The following is a 22,727-nucleotide window of genomic DNA, read 5'->3' on the forward strand; positions in this document are numbered from 1 at the left end:
GGGCATATGGTAACAAAATAAAAACATTTTCCAGCCTCCCTTGCAGCTATGTGTGGCTATGTAACCACATTCTGGATAATGGGATATGAGTCATAATGATTTGTGACACTTCTGGGTTATCTTCTCTAAAAGGAAGATGCTTGGTCTCCATTATCTTTCTTCTCCCTCCCACAAGCTGAGAAGTGATGACACCTGGAGGAGCCATGTGGGGTCAGAAAGTCTACCCCTGTGGCTTTGGGTGACTCACATTTAAATAGTCATATGAATGAGAAATCCCTCCTATTTTATTTTGAGGTCTCTCTGTTACAGCAACTATCGCGTACCCTACAATGGAGGTGTTTTTGTCAAGATTCTTGCTTTCTGATTTCTTTTAACCATTTCTATTTCTCATCTTCTCATAACTCCTAGGCCCCTAAGTGTGAGCTTTCTTCTCCTTTTCTTGTTTGTTAGAGACCACTTTTATTAAACTCTATGATATGTAGCACCAGATCAGTTTCTTGAATATGCTAATTGGAGGAGATGAAGAAATTTAGAAAATCTATTTCTTTTCTTTCTCTTAACAAAGCTTGTCTAGGAAGGTTGCTGACTTACTGAATACTGGAGTATCTTATATTTAGTGTGAACTCATTCCTTGCATTTCTTCTGTACTACAATGCCATGGAATGCCTTTGCTTCATGCCAGATAAATACGATGAAGATTGTGGGTTGGGTAAATACTGATGTGACAGCAATAAATATAATCACACACCCTTGTGATAAAGTGTAAAGAATGATGGATAGGAAGAGTTTTGTTAATCAAAAATGAAGAACAACAAAATAAATTTTAAAGGCAGAGACTAGGATTTGTGAACTGATCCATGCAGACCTCTTTCCCCAATTTTGCATATGACCAAGGCAGGGAGCTTCCTGATTTGATAATGTTCCCATCTCTGGGGTCAAGAAGCAAGGCCTTGATGACCTGTGCCTCTGCATCTGGGTGGGGATCATGGAGAAAATGTTTTCTGACGCACAACATACTGGTTGAGACCTGAACCAAATCTCAAATGCCACTATTGGACAAACAGCAATGTGAGTGCCCAGCAACAAATAGGTGGACAAAACAGGCCCACCAGAGTTCATCCTATTAATGTCACTATTTTCTGCATCACAGAGGTCCTAGGTATGGAGCTCTAGAATGTCTTTCCACCTGAGGAGTGAAGAAGGATGTCAGAGGGCTAAGCCATGTATAGCTGACAAATTAAGAATTTTACTTTCATAAACTCGGATATACAAAAATATTACCTTTCTGGTTTTTCTTATAACTGAAATTAATTTCTATTTCGAGCCTCCATTTCCCTTTATGCAGAAAACTTGATCTTTTCACTTGTACATTTAAGTGACTTTCGTTATTGGTATTTTCTTTGATTTAAGCTCATTTCAGGGCTCCTTCTTTCCTTATTTTCCCCAGTGGCATCTGGGTTCAGTAGGGTCACACCTGATGTTGCAGCATTGGGAGGACAATATCTGGTCCTCTGTCATTGTCTATATTCTCCGTTTCTGCTGTGCTGTAACTCATCCTGCCCGATTGGTCCTAAGCTGCTCACACCTCTGCATTGAGATCAACTGAAATGGTCCCTTGCCAGTCCAGTCACAGGCTGGATGAAGCATCTAAGCAGCCTCTTCTGCTGCAGCTGTGACATTGACTTTCCTTCTTTGGCGATCTCTAAGATTAGCTCAGAAGTGTGTCTACTCGTCTCGTTGCTCACCAAGATCCCTTGTATCTGTGAGACCATCACCTGAACACCTCACACAGAGCTTCTCCTTGTCTGACGGACCCCCAAAATACAAGCACCCAGAGAATAAATGTACAAATCTGCTGTGTTCTGTGTTTAGCAAAACTATCCCCAAATCACACGTAACTCTTACTTTACGTGTGAATATTATTCTGTTCTTCTCCAAGTGAGATAATTTTATTGCTTCATTTTATAGGAGGGAATCTGACTGGCAAATTATTCTTTCTAATCTATTCTTTATGCCAGGACCTGGGTTTTGGACATTGAAATTCCAGGATTAACACTTTTCGTTTCTCTTTGTATTTCTGAGAGGACTTCCTTTTCATTGGGCAGCAAGGATGAGGTCCAGTTTCAGTGAGGGGGTGGTTAATTACACTAAAAATTTACAAGTCCCAGAAAAACTACATTACGACTTCATAAACCAGTCCACAACATACGTTTCCTATTTTGATCAATGCACCCTAATAAATGGGCCTCTGTTCATGAACCCAGCTCTGCTCATCCTTGCTCAGGACCGTCAAGTGAGTAATGATAGTCCTCTCTTGACACAGATCCAACCAGCACACCAGTTGTACAGAATTAGGGTAGGTTTTATTTTTATCTTGTTCTTATCTATATTTCTTCTCTCCCACCCTTTAGTTATCATTTTCAACAAGGAATTAGGTTAAATTTACGTTTAATCATGTCATATCCATAAATGGGAAGTTGGAATTCATGTGGCTTCTTTTCAGTAAATAATGAAATCTAAATATAGATGAGCTCTCCTTTCCACATGGAAGATCTATTTTCTCATTTCTGTAGCCAAGGAATCTTATGATGCTGGGAATAGGGAGATGTATAGAACCCAACAGATAACGTGTTAGTGACCATCAGGTCCAGTATTCTCACTTTATTCTTGAAGTAAATTAAAGCTAGGAGCAAACCTTCAAGGGGTAGGCAACCCTGGGCACTGGGAGGAGATTTTATAGTGATTTATAGAGAAACCCCTCATCCTCCTGAAAACACACACATACTTGAAAAAAATCACGGCATTACTCAGCTCTCTTTATTGGGATTCTTCACAAGATTTTGGTTGAAAAATTTTTCTTCTACCATATATATATACATATATATATATATATATATATATATATATATGTTTAACCATATATATAGTTTACACAACTATAGTAGTTTGACATTGAAAAAAGAGAACATTTTTTAACCAAAGTTAAAACCTAGTTTACTTGAGTTAAATCTAAGTTCTGAGATTTAAATAGAATTTGTTAGGGAAAACAAAATAACCAGTAAACTATATTATATTAATGAATGACTTTAATTAGAAGTATTAATTAAATGACTTTAATGAGAGGCAAAAGTAATATTAAAAATATATGCCTTCAAATCATTTCAATTTTCAGTGCTTCTGGCAAGAAAGTAGTATTTACCCACAATGCCAGAATTGGAAGTACTAATTGCTCCTAGCTTTAATTTACTGAAGATCTAGGTTAACTATAATTAAATTGAAAATCAACAACTAAAATAATCAGGAAAAATTGTTAATTTAGGAACAAAACTGATTTTATTCTCTAACTTTTTGTATAATCAATTTATGAAACTAATTGCATATAAAGTTTAGCCTGCCAGACTTTCTTTATTTTTATTCTAAACAAAATTTACACAGACAGTAATAGAAATACTGTAATTATTTCGGTTGCATGAATATATGTAATAATGAAATGTTAAATACTTAATAATCTTGAAATTAAAAAAAAGTTAACATAGATGTGAAAGTTAAGGTAAATGAATGATTCTAGAATAAAGATCGAAAACTTCTGGGTAAGGGAAATCCTGGATCTGGATAGGGTCTTTAAAATAAAACTTTATAATGATACTATACTACTGTGTGTCCTGATTTTAGGTAGAATAAATAATTCAAGTAGTAAATAAAACCATTCTCAAAAAGTTGATGGAAGTAAAGAGCAGAAAGTTTCAGAATTCCTTGAGCAATGAAAAGAATTTCAGTACTAAAACTTCTTTAGAGGTATAAGAAGCTGGATGCAATTCTAAAGAATGGTAGATGCCATGTTGAACTGGGTAGGAGGTAAGGAGTTTCCCTTTTCTTTGAATGAAGTATGTTAAAGCTGCTTTTTATACCTTGATCCTTTTTGCCTTTTGCAGCACCTCTCTGCATGGACTTGCCCAAATGAAAGCTTCTGAATTCTCTTTCACGAATGCCAGTGACGCTGACTCTCCCATCATCTGTTGATCTGTTGCAAACTCCAGAAACAGCATTCCAGTTGCAATCCATATTCTACATTTTTCTCTGTAAATAGAGATCTTGTTAAGATTAAGAATAAACCAAAATTTGCTAGTCAGGATTTCCCTTCTGTATCACATGACCCCTAACTTTTGTAACAGCTGTAGGAAATCTTTTCACTGAAAATTTTCAAGTGCTTTTATTTTTGCCTGAAAGTTCCACATAGAAGTTGAGTCTAACTTTTTATGCTCTAAATCATAGCTTTTCAAAAGTTAATATGCATATTGATGGTCTTTTAAAAATGCAGGTTCTGATTCCATAGGTGTGGTATGGAGTTTGAGATGCTGTGTTTGTCACAAGTTATAGGTGATGTCAATGTTGCTGGTCCATGGACCATACTTCGAGAATCAAGGTTCTAGACATTGTAGGCTCCCTCTGAGTTTTGCTTAAAAAATGTCCTCAAGGACAACATCTGAATGTTTTCTTTACAAGTATTCCAGTTGATTCTGATACTGATAGGCTAGACAAATTTTGAGAAACCCTATGTTATGTTATTTGCCAATTGCTGAAAGATTCCAGTTTCTCGGGTTTTACTCATGGTTCCACTTGACCTGGTTACATGGTATTAATGTAAAAGTATTAGTGAAAGAAATAACTTCAACTTACTTTTTTAGAAAAATATTTTGATTTGGTAGCAGTTAATCTTGGTCTTAATATTTTAGGCTCTGTAGGCTACACGATTTCTGTTGGAACTACTCAGCTCTGACATTGTAGCCTGAAAGCAACCATAGACAATAAAGAAACAAATGAGGTGCCCGTGCTCCAGTAAAAGTTAATTTCTAAAAACCAGAGGCTGACCAGATGTGGCCCAAGGGCTCTACTTTTCCCACCTCTGTTCTAGTCAATCACCCGTAGCAAATACCTAATTTCTTCAAAATGTATTAATTTCAAAATAGAAATTAGTTTATGGCTCAATGCTATCTATAATTAAAAGAATAACTATTATGACTGTAACTATGTTAATCATAGCCATAGATTTACGTTTTGCTGTACAGTTATTTTTCTGTTTTTGGGGTTTTTTGCTGAGGAAGATTCACTCTGAGCTAACATCTGTTGCCAGTCTTCCTCTTTTTGGTTGAGAAAGATTCTCCCTGGGCTAACATCTGTGCCAATCTTCCTCTATTTTGTATGTGGGTTCCTGCCACAGCATGGCTGCCAATGAGTGGTACAGGTCTGTGCCTGGATGCTGAACCCGGGCCACCAAAGTGGAGTGTGCCAAATTTAACCACTAGGCCATGGGGCCAGCCCGGGAATTGTTTTTTTAAATATGAGTTCTCATACAAAACTAACTTCAACTTTATGAGACTACCAACATTTTATAAATGAGAGAATTAAGACTCAGAGAGGTTAAGTAATTTTTCAATATCACATCTTTGAAAGCAGAAGAGCTAGGTCCTCAGAAAGTCTTTTGGCACTAAATCCAGTGTTCCTAAGTCTTAGACCTTACTGAGGAGATCACAGACTGAATGAACTCTATGACAGTAGCCGTATCAACATCCTGAACGAATAGAAGCCATACTAACTGTTATATTGTCTTAAAAATGAGCATACTATTTTGATTTTTGCATTTCATGGGAATTGAGTTTTTTGAGAGTCAGGTAAAAATTTCTTGCCACAGTTTTGTACTTTTAGTTGTAGAGACAATTTTATTCAACTTATTCTATTCTGGTACATTAAATATTCATTCACTCAATGAAACTTGGATGAGGTCAAGAAGCAGAAAAATTTGTCTGTGCATTCTCAAGGAAAAATTTCACTATTAGGAAAGCAGTATTGGCTTATTAATAATTGTGGGCCTTTTGAAGATACCTCACTTAAATATTCAGCAGCATGTCTGAAAATGTTTAAATAGTTGCTGAAAATGATCTTGAATAACTCGATTTTATTTCTATGCTCTTATCTGGAAGAAATATATAAATTAATATACAGAAATAACAATACATATAATTAAAGTAAAAGCCACCTACCATGTAGGCTATATATACATAATGTTTCATCATTAAAGCAATTATTTTTAGTCATAAGAGTGGAAGGAGCTTTTCAAATAACTATTTGCCATACAGGTTTTCACTGAATGAGAGGGTACCGAATCCTGAAATGTGACACGATGCTTTGCTTTCTTTTGAAGGGAATAAAGTATTTTTGATATCTTTGGAAGGTATTATAAGGATTTTTTTAACCTAAGATACTCAAATATGATATAAAGTGATATTTTCATTATTTGCCATAACATTTATAGAACTATGTAAAACTTTATAATATGAAAAATTTTAGACAACTAAATGACATTTTACTCAGGCAAATGGCAAAGACTTCAGAATCTGTATTTTCTTATAAGAAAATAAGTTTTATATAATCTTGACTGTGTATATTATGGATCATCATCTGCAAAACTATTGGAGTTAAGTCCCAGAAGTTCATATTTAGGGTTGGAGGATAAGAGATTGTCTGGACTAGCATTTATCAAAGGGTGGTCCATGGACCTCAGGGGCTTCCTGAGACCCTTTTAGGTGTCTAAATGGTCAAACTATTTTCATAATAATAAATAAATAATAATGATAATAAAAAATAAAAGTCCATGTTGACATTTCCAGTGAAAATACAAAAGCAATAATGAGTAAACTGCTGGCACTCCATAGCGAGAATCAAGACAGGCGCATGACCACTCAAGAGAGGAGTTCAGGCATGTGTGGAATAACTGATGATGGATTTTGGTAACAGTTTTACAAAGGCTTCTTCTTGTTTGCTATTCTCATATCTCTCCTTTTTTTTTCGTTTTCTGATTATTATAAACCTCTTGAAAAAAATAGGATCTTTATTCTTATTTTAAGAAAGTGAAAAAAGAGGGCTGAGAAAACAAGAAAAGAGAAACTTCACTGGGAAATACAGGTGGAGGAATCTTTATTGAGGAAAAGTTCAGATACGTGTGTCTATGGGAGGAAATAGAACGCTGAGATCAGCCTGAGACTTCGCTTTACTTACCAGCTACTATGTGGGAGTCCTTTTCCAAGGTCTGTGAATTAAAGCAGCCTGGTGTCATGACAAAAGGGAAAGGTTGACTCTTCCTGTCTTTGCCTCAATTCCGCATTACTGCCTCCCCCACCCCCACTGTGCCTCCACTGTGTCCTTTGGACAAAGGCAAGGAAAACCTTAGCCCCTCCATCTGGTACCATTAAGTCAGGCATATTAGCCTTTTAGCCTTCCTTATATACTAAACGGTGTAATACATAAATATTTTATCCTCTCAAATTTCTCTTGGGAAATGCACTGTATATGTTGATAAAGTGCGGGAAAGAGGACCCTGGAGTCTATGCCCATGTAATAAGTAAGGGCACTATTATTTTCTTAAGAGAGTTTGTCCAGACACGTGTTTATACTTCTGTTTTGATGCACCTGGAATTGAATTTGGTTATGCAATTTGGGAGTAGAAGTTAGAACAAAACTGAATTGTTTTATACATTATAAGAGAGGAAATTTAAAGAATGAGTCAGGAAACAGAGCCTAGAATAAAGGAGGGCCAGAAGAAAACAAAACCATAACGTGACAGGAAGGGCTTTCAACATCAGAAATTACTTCTTAAGTAGTTTTTAATTTGTTTGTTGTGTGTAGTGTGAAATAAATGTTCTTTATCATCTTCCTTATAATAAGTCTTCAGCCAAATGCACACTACCCTCTAATGCATTTTTTGTGATTGAATTCTTTTGGAGGATACAAAGAGAATGGGAGTTATATGTCTAGGTTAATAAGCAAAGAGAGGATGTTTATATAAATAGAAGGTTGAGGGGTGATGGACAGCTGATAGCAAAGTCCAAACTCCTAAAGTCCTAACTCCCAGTGTGCGGAATCAGAATTGGCCACCCAAAAATGTGTCTCTTTGGCTTGGTCTTTTTTAAGGACAATAGACTCTCAAAGAAACTTTGACCTTCCCCCTAACTGCCTAAAAGGATTTAAGACAGGAGGCCTGTCCCCAGGACAGGCCATCATCATAGATAACTCTGAGTGTGATAGACTGGGAGGATCTTTGCTAAGCTCATTATCAGAGTTCTCTCTTTGTCTCTCATCATATCATCTATCGATGGACCAGCAAACATTTGTTTACCAAACATTTGCTTTGATTTTCCATCTCCATGTGAATTGCCTTCCTCCTCCTTGAAGTCCCAAACCACTACCACCAACATCCTCCTTTGTCCTTAACTGGAAATTGTATTTAAGGTGGTGGCTTTGGCCACTTTCCTGTGTTTCCCCCAGGAGATCTCTCCGTTTTATTTTCTCTTGTTCTTCTGTTTCATGTCGACTCAATTCTTAGACCAGCCAGAAGGACCCAGAAGGTAGAGGAATACATCTTCCTTCTCTATCCCAGTTTCCAGGAAAGGATTCTGGTTCAGTTTGCCTTTCTCACTCTTCCTGCACCAATAAAACAGGGCTCCAAGGTGTGGCTGTGTCACTTTGCACAAATCTGACTTCTCCTCATGTGTCTGTATGAATGAAGTATTGTTCTCAGAAAAGCAGGAGATGGGGAACTGAACATTTAAAGCAATTGATGTTCCTATTTCTCTTTTCGTTACAACAATATTTCAGCTAAAAAGATGTTGAACCAGGGTTCAAATTTAAGTATATATGACTTCGAAATCACTTCCATTTTGTCTCCTAGTAAGAATATTTGCATAGAAACATAAAAAACCAACAAAACATGCAAACATTGATATGTTGTAGATGTGCATGCAAGGGAGAAATGACTAGGCATTTGGGTTTTCCAAATTCAAAAAATTATTTTGGGGTCATTAGTTTTTCCTTCATGTATCCTTTGTAAGAAAATTGGATATTTTGTAGTCAAGTATTACAGGGAGAAGTATTATTGGAAGCAATTGAAAGGTAATTAGAGAAAGAGGAATTAATTTATTTGCATAGAGTAATTACATAATAAAATCCCCTTTTAATTTTTAATTAAGATGTGATTTCAAAGATTTACCATAAAATTAATAATAGGAGACTCAGACCCACTGACCTCTGGTTTGTTTGAAGATTTGATGTTTTATTTCTTGTGTTGTTTCCTCAAATCAGTTGTGTGACTTTATTCTCACTAAAATGCTAATATTCTAATTAATAAGGTCTTGCTTCATGTTGCTTAAAAAATAGTAATAAAATCTGCTCCAAAATGTTAAAAAGTAAAATTTCCAAAATTTTAGCAAGAAAAATGATTAAAAATTTAAGATTCTATGTAGAGAAACAGAGTAAAGAATAAAACAAGTAAAAGTATAGAATTTGTCTCAGAGAGGAACATTTCCTGAATGCAGCTGGATAATTTGAATAAATCAATACTAATACCACCTTATAGTTAAAAAAATTATGAGTAACAGAGACTTTCAGTGATTGTATGGAAACAGTTATATATTTGTTTATTTTTTATGAGGAAGATTGGCCCTGCACTAACATCTGTTGCCAATCTTCCTCTTTTTGCTTGAGGAAGATTGTCTCTGAGCTAACACCTGTGCCAATCTTCCTCTACTTTATGTGGGATGCTGCCCTGGATCCCAACCTGTGAACCCTGGGCCACTGAAGCGACTATGCCACTTGGATGGCCGCAACAGTTATTGTTTTCAACTTTTTGCATTTTAATTATTTTGTTTTCACTTGTTTCCCTTTTCACCCAAACCTTTTTCACCACAAATGGGAAACTTCCTTCCGTTTTCCTTCAGAGTGGAACTAAAATTTCAACTAAGAGACAATATAGTTTCTACTAATGCTCTGTGTCTTAGGGTGCTTAGCTGGATTCTTTGGAAGGATGCAGAAGCACTTCACTTTAAAGCATGATATCAACCTATATTCTCATGAAGGCAAAAGAGAACAAAGTCAATAGATAGACTATATTATGTCTGGGTACGTTGGCACCATTATCATCTATAAAGCCTGCTGAAGAAGGGTGTAATCTTCACGGGAAAGAAAGAATATTCCTATTGGATGAAATTTGAGAAGTCACAGAACTGAGATATAGAAGGGTCCTTGGGACTCTAATTCAACCCTCTTTCATCTCACAAGTGAGGAAATTGCTGTTCAGAGAATTTAAACTTGCTCAAGGTCACAGTCCCAGTTCTCTTTCGCTTTTTAGCAGAGCACTGAGAATGGCTTAATTATCTGAAAAGGAAGTGGCTATTTAAAGATAATGCTAAGAAATTCAAAGATACGAGAGGCTGGCAACTTTTGAACAGCAATATGGCGATGGAGTGACTCTCTCTCTAGTACATAGAGGTAAGGGAATATCGTCCACATGTTGCTTCTCACGAGAAACAGAAAACTTTCAACCTCGTCATCAATTTTCATTGCGGCAGAAACTCTCGGAGGCAGCTAGGAAGGAAGGGTAAATAGTCCGAATCCCATGGAAATTGACTGTGATGTGACTTTGGTACCCAAGCCAAAAGTGGTCAACATTTAGACTATGTTTTCCAGCTGGCTGCTTTTAAGAACAATTTAGGGCATAATGTTTTATTGATACTTTAACCAGATGTTGCTCTTTCTAGGCTTTTAAAATTTATACATATTATGCACTATGATATAGCAAACCAAATTTTAACGTGATTTCACATATTTAAAAATTTGTGTTTCTCAATTATAGTTAAAATTTGTGTATATGTATGTGTGCATGTATATATATAAAAGTCTTATCAAAGCAACACGTGTACCTGATTAAAATAGCAAGTAATAACTTTTTACCATTACGTTCCATTTTTCCAGACTTTTCATTATTTCATGTTTATATTTTTAATTTTATTTTATTTTAAATTTTGTTTTAGTTAACATTAGAAAAAGAGAAGAAGAAAAGACAAAAGGAAAAGACTATTAGACCGTATTTGCAGGTGGCTGTGGCAAATGAGAATTATCATTGTATGGACCTGTGAGTGCTCCAGGAATGTCATTGGATCAGGACTCAAGGGACATCTGAGGAATAGAAGGAAGTTTGTTTTAAGTTAAGAGAGAAACCTTAGGGAACTGCCTTAAAGGGGCCTTTGTTCATAGATCCAAGCGTCTCAATTTTCTCAGTCAACACTGGAATTTTCTCTTAGTTCCTGCGTTTTGTTGATAACCGAGGTCTCAATTTAACCTTAGTGAATTTTTTAAGTAATTACTTTGTACTGTTTCATAGTTTCAGTTTCCTGTGCACTTTCTGGTCTCTGGCTGTGACACAGCTGCCCATCTGGTTAATTATTTCCATGTGGTCTTCATTTCAGACCTGTCTTCTTTTCTCTCTTCTCCTCCCTGCTGAGTCTTAGCATCCTTTCCCCACACAAATGGGCAAGGAGGGCCACCTGCCGTCAGACAGTAGGCTGTCCCTAACCTGAGGGCTCTCTGCTCTCACTTGTCTCCAGGTGGTCATCCTCTGGAATCTGCAAGGATGGAATTAGCATCAAGGCTCAGGTATTAACCATTCTATTCTCAACTGCTGGCACTTTTGAGTAAATTTTAAAAGAAAATTGCTTAGATTAAAGCTTACCATTAAGAATAAATGACATATTTGGTTTTATGAGGTAGAAAGTTGAGAGGTCCATTTTCCCTAATTTGAAGTAATTCACTTCATTTCTACACTAGCAACTTATGGATGAATTGAACCTCTGGGTAAAAATCGTAGTGGTTGTTATAGTACAAAAAGGAATCTCACCAGACCTTAGGTATCCAACGTTATTTCATATTAAACCTTGATAAAACTCTCTCCTTTTTGTCTTTGCGTTATGATAGATACCCCTTTCTTTGGTTTCTGCCTGCTCAAATTCTAGATGCTCTTGATTTCAGGCTCCTGGGAGGCTCTTAAAATGCTTGGCACAGTCAGGCAGACCATAAAGCAAGCCGAAGTGAAGGGGGCTAGTCATTACGAATTCATCAAACACCATGAGCTCAGGAGAAGTAGAAGTCACAGGTATTAAACAGGTGCATAAAATATCCAGTCAAGCTCTAGACAAGTGTTGAGATTCTAGGAATGTATCCAGAGAGTAAAAACGTGGTATAACTTCAGATATGCTGGAGGACGTGGTTGCAGTAACTTGCAGGGTCATCCATTCACCAAGGATATAATTAGTACGAATTGCCAAGCCTTTGGGAAATGGAGATAGAAAGGGTGAGATGAGAAAATATCCCCCCAGAGAGACAACAGGACTCTCTTACCCCACTGCCAAAGTGATCCTCTGTGGACTGAGAGAGCCAGGGATGGTGGTTTAAGATGTAGATGCGAGGGAGACAGAAAACAACAGGACCGAGGAAACTGCGGAATGGGGCCAGGTAAGTGACTTTATTTCTCCATGGACTATTTAGAGAGATTGTCACTTGATATTGTTTCTAAAGCTTCTGGCCTATTGACTTTTTATTTCTTTATTGTGATAAAGTATGCATACCTAAAATTTACCATTTCACCATTTTAAAGCGTACAGTTCTCTGACACCAAGTGCATTCACATTGTTGTACAATCAATCTCCGGAAGTCCTTTCATCTTGCAAAACGAAACTCTATACTCATTAAACAACCTGCCACTCGCCCTTTCCTCCTAGCCCCAGAAACCACCATTCTACTTTCGGACTCTATGCATTTGACTACTCTAGGCAGCTCATGTAAGTGGAATCATACAGCATTTAGCCTTTTGCGACTGGGTTATTTCACTTAACGTAATATCTTCAAGGTTCACCCATGTTGTAGCACGTGTTAGTATTTCCTTCCTTTGTAAAGGCTAACATTCCATTGTATGCGTATATCACATTTTGTTTATCCATTCCTCTGTCCATGGACACTTTGGTTGCTTCCACATTTTGGCTATTGTGAATAATGCTGCTGCGAAAATTCGTGTACAAATATCTGCTCAAGTCTCTGTTCTCATTTCTTTTGGATATATACCCAGAAGTAGAATTAATGGATTATGTTATAATTCTATGTTTAATTATTTGAAGAATCACTTCTTTCAAAGTGACTGCACGATTTTACAATACCACCAGCAATGCACAAGCATTCCAATTTTCCACATCCTCAGAGTCATTTATTTATTTTATGATAGCCATCCTAATGGATGTGAAGTGGTAGGTATCTCGTTGTCTCGCTGTAGTATTATTGGGCCAAGGACTCTTAGGGCTGAGCCCATAAAACATTTCCCAAGACCTCTTCATGCTGTGGCAACCATCTTAAACACTCTCAGAAATAATGTGTATTATACAAAATAACAGCAAAATAAATGGGCAATATAAATGTGCTGGAACCACAGATCTATTGTTTCCAAGAAACAGGAGGTACAGCCAGCCTAGGGCTTAAGTTCTTCTTTTGAATAGCTGATCATGGTTGGAATTGATGATTTGAATGACACTGGTCTTTTTTTTTTTTCTGTAAAAATTATTAGTCTTCCTTTTGTCCACACTGAGGTTGCATAATAACCTTACCTAATAACCTTAATACACACAACTTAGATCTTACTTATATATTGTCTCATATTGTTTTCCAAATGTTTGATGTCAGTTTTTATCGCTTCTACTAGAATTTGAGCTCTTTTAGGTTAGAGGCCTGTGTCATGATTCTTCTCCATACTTCGTAGAACGGATATTGCTGAAGAAAAAAAGGTTTACTGTGTTCTTTCCATTATGTTATCTGTGTGATTATAAAATATTTTTTTCTTAGTTAAAAATTTTGAAAATAATAAAGAACAAAACTGGAGGAGACCTCACACTCTTGGCAATTCTGTGAGGCTGATTTGGGAGTGCCTTGAAGAACAGGGCATATGGAACTACACTAATCCCGTATTCTTTAGTGAGTCGAGGGTTTGTCGAGGCTTTTTAGCTCCTTGTGCTCAAGGCATATATATCTGTGCTTCAGGAGGGTTTACTTTGCCCTGATTTCACCCTGAGGAAATTAGTGACTTGGGCAATTGTTGCCCATGTCTACTCTTTATTTTATTATTTTAATAACCTGGATTCTGTATCCTCCTCTCATGTTTATGTTTTTTCCAGGTTGATTTTGGGAGAAACAATCCAGAACCCCATGCTATTTCATAATGGTGTCAGCAAGCCAAGGCTGTCCCTATATATTTTTTTGCCGGTAGGGCTGATTCCTATCATTAGTCATTTCCTTCTACTCTTCCTCCTCCTTCTGAGTTTTCAGATAATTATTCTGCTTAATTTTCTATAAGAAATTACAGCTATTCTATTTTAAAAATTTCTGCTGGTATTTTCTTAAGACAGCATTTCATTTATAAATCAACTTAGGAAGAACTGAAGCTATCAAAGGATATTTGTTCAATTATTCTGTGTGTTCTTCATGTTTTTAAAATGTCTATTAAAGTTCTGTACATTTCTTAGTGAGTTTATCCAAGGCATTTTATTATTATTATTTGTTGTTATTGCTATTGAAAATAGTATATTTTCTCTCTTCTTTCTTCTAAATATAAAAGCTATTGATTTCTTCGTGTTAATGTTGTATTCCATTATCTCACTGAATTGTCTTGCTCTCAGTAGTTTTCCACTAGATTTTCAAGGGTTTTCAGGTATTTAACCTACAGATAGTGATATCTTTATCACCTTTTCAATTTTTATACGTCATATTTTTTTTCTCTGTTTGCAATGGCTGAAACCACTAGGACAACGTTAGATAATGGTAGTATGTATGGCCCTTCTTGTCATTTTCCTAATTTAATGAGAATAATATTATTTTCCTATGAAACATGATCCTGAGTTTGGATGTTTATAGATGTTCTTTCTATTTCTACTTTATTGATGGCTTTAAAATATAGAATGGTTGTTCAATTTATCAAATGTCTTTTCAACATCTATGAAAATAATCATGTATAGTATATATCTATATATATGTATATATTCATGCAAGTTGATTTCACTTTTTCCCAAAGGAGCTACACTTGAATGTGTATAGACACTTCATCCTTGCATAGACGCATTCATATTTATATTTTATTCCATATTTTCTTCTGGTATGTTTCGATTACCTCTTTATGCGTACCTGCCTTTAGGCTCAACTCTTTTAATCTCAGTGTACTGTATTTTCATCTAATGTTTAAATTCTTGTTTCATTGTACTTATGTATTTTATTAAGGGCAAAAAGCTGAGGCTTAATAAAATTGCCCTTTTTAATTTATTTGCTAAAATAAATCATATTTGGTTGTTTGTCTTAAACACATATGTTCTCTCTATGTTTTTTCAGTTCTATGTTCTATTCCTGTATGTTTCAGGATTTTAAAAATATTCCACGTTACTTTCTGTTGTTTTTTACTTGTTTTTTAAAAAAATTAAACCTTGCAAAAAGTCTCTTATTCATGGCCATTGTTTGCATCCAAACTGAGTGGGATGATTGCCCTTGTGTTGATCTTAGTAACCTCTTCTCAGATCTTAGGCTGTTTTGTTTTTGTACCGTATCTGTTTTTAATTGGCAATGCAATTGATCGGAGAAGAAATGGATTTGATTGGGTGGGTAATACCATTAGCTGAATTAATTGCCTACAATTTGTCTGGCAGGAGATTCCATATTGAGGATGAGCTAGAATTCAAAATTTTGCCCTCTTGTCCTCAAAGATATTATAGAACAGACTTTCTTGCCAGGTTTGTCTAGTTCCTAGCAGTGACTCAGACTGCTCCCTCCTTTTGTAATGCTTTGGTCATTTTAATCAGACTAGGAACGGCTGGGAGATTCCTGTGCTCAAGTTGAGTTTGAGAAAATTATATGTAGAGTCTTAGTGCCTGGAATATACTAAGTGCTTAATAAATGGTGGTTGTTATTATTTGTATTCATTTATATTACCAAGTTTCTTATTGCGTGCTTGACTATATTCCAGTCCTAGACTACGTTTTTGTTTAAAATTCCATTTATGGGCCAGGTCCGTGGCTGAGTGGTTAAGTTCGAGCGCTCCGCTGCAGCGGCCCAGGGTTCGGATCCTGGGCACGGACATGACACCGCTCGTCAGGCCACGTTGAGGTGGCGTCCCACATCCCATAACTGGAAGGACCTTCAACTAAGATATACAACTGTGTACGGCGGGGGGGGGGGGTGGGGGGGTGGGGGGGGTTGGGGAGATAAAGCAGGAAAAAAAAATTCCATTTATGATTACAGAAGTCATAAGATCTTTTTGTTGTTGTGCAGGTTTTGTTTGTTTGCTTGCTTTTACTCGAAATTACATTTCCTGAGTATCCCACTTGTTGTCTTTTATGGATTCTGGTTCTATTAATTGTATTAGTTAATTCTTTGTATTCTGTTTTTTCCATTGATTACAGTGCTTTCCAGCTGGCTAGGATAAAGTGGCCTGGCTTTCATCAGTGAATTCTCTGTTCACTCTCTCTCCCTAGTCTCCATATTCTCAGTCTTCAGAAGCCCTTTTCGCCTTTGCATAATGCCAACAACTTTCATCATATCTTTAACCAGATACAAATCATCCCGTACTTTTTGATGATTTCCTCCAAGTCAGATATAAACAGTACAGTGTGTATTGACAAGAACCCACTTTTATCCCTGTGGGGTCTTTGGTGCCTTCAGAAGCTTTTAGAGCTGGAAGACAACATAGAGACCAGAACTATAACAGCATTTTGCAGATCTCAGGCTGGAGACAGTAAGTGAGTGACTCAGTTACACAAAGTGACTTATACAAAGACTACCCAGTTTGTGTAAATTTTTGGAATTTTCTGGTATATTTTAAACGCTCAAAGTTAAATTTTCATATTACAATCTTCATCTCTATCCACAAGCCTGGAAAAGCTTCCCAGGTCACAAGAACTTATGAATGAAGGCCTTTCTGTACCAACATCAATAGCTTTCTTTTAAGAAGTGGTTGGTGTTCACTGGTGAGGAATCAGGATTAACATTGTCACTTCAAAGACTCCAGATTTGAGTTCCACAAGGACTACATTTCTCTTCTCTGCTTGTGTGGAGCATGTCTAGGGTCCTCTCACGTTACACAAAATGAACTGGCCGAAACGCACGTCATGTAAGAGCAAGTGCTAATGATTCATAAAACAGCTTACACAGCGAGAGTTTAAGATAGTATCAAACATACAAATGTCTGTTTAAGTTACCACAAGAAGTGTGTGCTTGCAAGGATTATGCATATAGATGAATACATATATATTCCATAGAAACTTCACACATATGCCCCCTACCTGCACACTCACACATTTAGGACAAAAGAGAGAACTTTGGTCAACAGCGAAAATGTCTCATCATTGCTAAAGTTTCTCTTCGTACTTGTGTGATTTTACATAAATCATACTTTGTGATTCTCTGTTCCTGCACTTTTTATCCCTTTTCCAAAGATAATTATATATTGATTTAATCTTTATTTTGTTACAATGTTACAGTTTTAACTGGATGGGTAATCTCATTCTAAACACTTTCAAAGTAAATGTTTTGGCACAAAAATGATTGATACGCAGCAATCACTTTAAGTTACTTGTAGTTATCACATGACTCCTAACACTCCACCTACAATTAATTGGGGTCTTAAAATGATTCGCAAACAGATATGATTTTAAGGAAGTTTTCTTAAAAACATCCCACTCAGCACATTTGCATAGCAACCACCTTTAAAGAAATTTATAAATGTTTCAATCTCTTCTTTTCTAACATCATTATAATGACTCGATGACAAGTGCAAATTTTCCTCCTTGTTCTTTGGGAAGTACCAATCAGACGTGGATTTGAGTGACATCTCTTTTAAGGAAGAACAAAGGAGACCGGCAGCTCAAATAATCATCAAATCCTGACTTGTTACTATCACAATGATTGCCTAAGCTTTAAAAAAGAAACGGGCCATTAATGGTACAATGTAAATAATTGTGTAGGCTCGGAGATGATTAGTTAGCAAGGTGGCAGAATTATCTTGTCAAAAATAAAGTATTTTTAAATATCTACAAAGGAACTCTAAAATATCAATCCTAATAATGAAAACCATGACATCCAGCACTACTATGCCCAGAATCATCATAACTAAAAATAAGATTCGATATTTTTCAACACAAATCCTTATAAAGAAAATATTGAAGTTGTTCTCTATGTCTCTTAATCATTAACTCACTATAAAATGCCATCCTAGCAGTTAAGCTATATCAAAACTGAAATGCCACATCTTGGGATCCTAGGCATTCCTGCTCAAATGAGTTCCATTTAGCTGATTATGAGCCACTTCCATCATCGTTATTGTCATTGGATAATAGATTATATTATTGATCACTTACTCTCTGTTAGTCATTGTTCTGAACTTTTAACATTTTGTATCTCATTTATTTCTCACAACCCTATGGAATGTTTGCTATTGTGATGCTCAATTTCTGGAAGTGAAGGTTACGGTTTGTAGAAGTTGGCAAAAATTACTTAGCTAGAATGGAACAGAAGTAGGATTTGAAGACAAATCAATTTTCGTTGCTTTCAAAAACAGTCTCAAAGACAGTCTTTTTTTTTCCTATTATTATATAATGTTTGGAAGCACAAAATTCAATGATTACATAATATTTTCTCATTTAGACACACGTTTTCTTAATCATTCTGAAGTTTTCCTTAGGAAATGTTGCTAGAAGCAGTATTGCTGTTTGAAATGAATTAACTTTTTAAAAAGTTTTTGATAAATATTGCCAAACTGTTTTCAGAAGTTTATACTCCCACCAGCAGTGTGTGAAATTATCCTTTTTACTTCCGCCTAGCCTATAGTGAGTACTTTTTAACATTTTGTTTACTTGCTAGGCTAAACTTTTCCTATTTTCTTGTTGGCTATTCTTTTTAAACAGAATATTATATATGAAAACAAAAACAAAAACATTAAACTTTAGATTATTGGCAACTAACAAAAACTCTCAACACATTATTACTTTATCAATATTTATTAGTTATTTCATCATTTAATCAGCTCACTCTATTTACCAGAAATTCTGCAAGGTTCTGAAGTTCAAGATAAATAAGGCCCAATTAGGTGCCTGAGGAGCCTTGACAGGAAGCTGTGTGACCACAGCAATGAGACTGCCTGATGAGTACTGTAACAGGAATGAAAAAGCGCTTTTGGGCTGCAAGAGCTCCTCATTCTGGCCTGTGCTGTCTGGGAAGACATCATGGAGGAGGCAGCATTTGTACTTTGTATTGACAGATGAATAGAAATTTGCAAAGTAGAGATCGATAAGAGTATTTTAGGGACAGCATAGAGCTTAATCAAAGTGAGGAGGTATGAAAACAAAAGTCAAATTCAAGAAATGGTAAAAAATTAAGTTTTTACTGGAACGCCGAATGAGTGTTCTCAGACGTACAAGGGATGGAGCAGGAATGATTATAGCCAGGTATGAATTGCATTTTGGCGTTAGAATGAAATGCCAGTAAACAGAGTCACTATTTAATTGTAATAAACTATTTCAGCCTTGATGAGTCATTTAAGAAAGTATGTTCATAATTAGAAATTCAAGATCTGGTTCTTTCTTTTAATTATTCTAATTTTGTAGCAAATTATTTTTAAATATCCTGATGATGATAATTTGTATCTTCTATAGAGTGATTTAAACTCTTCTGTTTAATAGCCATACTCGTCTCCTCCAATTTTAGGTCTCACAACTCCTCAAAAATGCCCAACCATTGGCCCAAACAGAACATCTCTGTGCTGTCTCTAACAAGCAGTATACTGACTTCAACTTTACCCAATTCTTTTTGTTCTCACATGAAATGCCCTCACTTTTCTTCCTTCTCCACTCTCCGTATTTAACTTGTCCATCAGGACTAAGCTTACATACTTGCTTTTACATAAGTCTTGCAGCTCCTGTTGGAAGAATTTCTATAGCACTGATATTCTCTGTACCCCAAACTTTGCATGTTTTGCATTTTTCTCTTTTCTGATTTTCCAATTTATAAAATTGAGCTTTCAGAGATTTATGCATTGCCTTCCATTTTTAAAGATAAAGAATATTAGATTAAGTAACTGCCTAAAGATCATACTAATAATCATTCCATGTATATGTTCACACATTAATGTTTCAGGTACTTATTATGTACCTAACACATGCAAAGGCACTTGTCAGGTGCTGAGGATCAAAAGTGAGCATAGTTCCTGTTCTTCAGAAGACACTCAAAGTCTAACGGGGAGGAGATATTTAAACAAGTTTTTGAGTTATGTATGTGATATAGAGGTGGCACAATGAAGGAAGTCCATTGTGGCTGATACAGGAGTTGAGATGTGTGGAATTCAGTGAACACTTTATAAAAAGGAGGAATGTGTGCGCATTTGTGAAGAATGGGATGTTTAACAGGCTAATAAATGAGATATATATTTTCAGACAGAAGAAATAGCATATACTAATGAGTAGAAAAGATATATCGGGGAACTTAGGTGTTGTGTATGCTTGAATTATGAGGTTAGGGATGGGAAAATCACAAGATGAGACTAATCACGTAGACAAGGGTCTTTATGTCTTGAAATGAAGTTTGGACTTTAGTGTGAAATTGAAGAGGCATTCTTGAAGGATTTAATCAGGAAGATGCCAGGATCACATTGGTGTATTCAAAATGTTACCTTTGTCGAATGGTGGAAAATGGATGGAGCATAGGAGAAATAAAAGGCAGGAAATAAAGCTAAGGATCTCTCTTAGTAGTTCAGGTAATAAGAGTCATAAGACTGGTAGTGGGAAGAGAGAGAAGGATACTTATTGTAAAATTATTTTTTCAGGTAAAATAGATAAGATTTTGTGACTGACTTGGTATAGCAAGTGAGGGAAGAGAGGAATCAAAAGATAATACTGATTTCTCTGCTTAAATAACCAGGTGGTGCGTTAGCCAAGACAGGATGGATAAGAGTAGACACCGTTTGGATGATGTATGTAATAAATTCTGTTTTATAAATGCTGATTTAGAGGCTGCTATGGGTTCAGGAAGTGGACATGTAAAACAGATTATTGCATATACCTGTCTTGGTCTTAGAAGAAAGATCTAGGCTGATAATATAGATTTGTAAGTCATCAGAATGGAAATGGGTAAAAATCATTCAGGAAGATGGTCAAGAATGAAAAGCACAGTAGACCACTCATATGCTCTTGAGGGACACAGGTGTTTAAGGGCTCCCATTCCTTGTCATGTGTCCACTGATAAAAATCTCTGTCTTGACCTTTGAAACGCAAAGCTGTTATCAGGACACATATATTTGACAAATTGGAGACAACTTAAGACCTATAATGGGGGCAGGGAGCAGAGACTCCAGGATCCCATGCACATTCCAAGTGAATCCAAATTCTGCCCCCTACGGTTCTCTCCTGGCGACCTAGAAACAGATGGAGTTCAAAACAAGATTAAGATTAATTAATTAATTAAGAGAAATTTTGGGCTGACTGATTTAAAGCCCCCTACTAACACCTTTTCCTTTTTAGAACTTCATATACTGATGAAAAGTAACTCATATGGAACTTGGCTCCCTTTTGTTATTTAATGTCTAACCTCCTTACAGTCTTTGCTAGACAACAAATTTTAGGCTTGAAAAATCCTTCTTCCTGTAAGAGGTGAGGTGAACCCTAACTGGGACTAAAAGAGGTAAGACAATGAAGAGGAGCTAACAAAGGAAATTGAGAGTGTGCAAAACACTGTCACATGTTTGAAAGAGCTCATGTGATGTAGGTAATGAGAGAGTTTGTTTGCATTCACTAGTGGGGTGTTACCGTAGGAGTCCTAATTTCTGGGGGTGGAGGATGGACTGTGAGGTATAGAATTAGAGGGAGCTGATATAGATTTGAGAACAGGGGTGCAGGGGGAAGTAAGAAAACTGGCTGTTTATAGATTGTGCATTTCAGGTTTAATTGTGGCAATCACTATTCTCCAATTTGTTCCTTATCACGTTTATCTTTCTATTTCTTCTGTAAACTCAATGGAATAATATGGCACTTCCTCCCTTTCTCCTTCTTTCCTCCTTCCTTCCCTTCCTTCCTCTGCCTTATAGTTTTTAGCTCTGAGCATAACATTCTGGTTAATAAATACTCAAATTTGAATGAAATTGTTTTACTTACTTAGTGGTCTATGATACATGAAAACATCGGATGGTGTTCACAACTGAATAGGTAAATTTTTTTGTCCTGAGTTTTATTTCTTCATATTTTTTATTCAACTTTTACAATTTATTCTTCAAATTTTATAACTTCAAAACACTAATAATATATTTACTTATAAGCCGTTTGAAGAGTCTGAATTCCAAAAACTTATAATGTAACAATGTTCTGCTACAAAAAGAATGCTGAGCTGTAGAAAATTTATTCAGCATCTTAGTTTGGATTTCTACTTATTTTAAATGTATGGGAATTGGCAGCTCTCTTTATCTACAGGCAATGCTATGGGCACTTGTACAGGAAAAATAAATGTATTTATCTTAGAAGTATTTGAAATCCCTGTGCTCACATTTTGATTCTAGTTTTAGGCTCTTCTTTATTTGTACAGTTGCTAATTATTGAAGTAACACATCTTGTTAAGTGTTCTGAGAGTATTATTTGTGTTTCTTCTTAATAAGTCACAGAAAATTGAAACTAACTCTAGAAATAAAGTAACTGCCTGTATTGTGTTCTATCCATTATTTTATAATTGAGAATAGAGATGTAAATTTTGTACAACAAAAACCAAATGTTAGAATACTATGCTTTGGATTTGGAGGGGGAGAAAAAAAGACTTGGTTTATATGAGAGTTCCACCAAAACTAGATA

The sequence above is a fragment of the Equus caballus genome, chromosome 19 (genome assembly GCF_041296265.1).
Source record: "Equus caballus isolate H_3958 breed thoroughbred chromosome 19, TB-T2T, whole genome shotgun sequence".
Taxonomy (NCBI): Eukaryota; Metazoa; Chordata; class Mammalia; order Perissodactyla; family Equidae; genus Equus; species Equus caballus.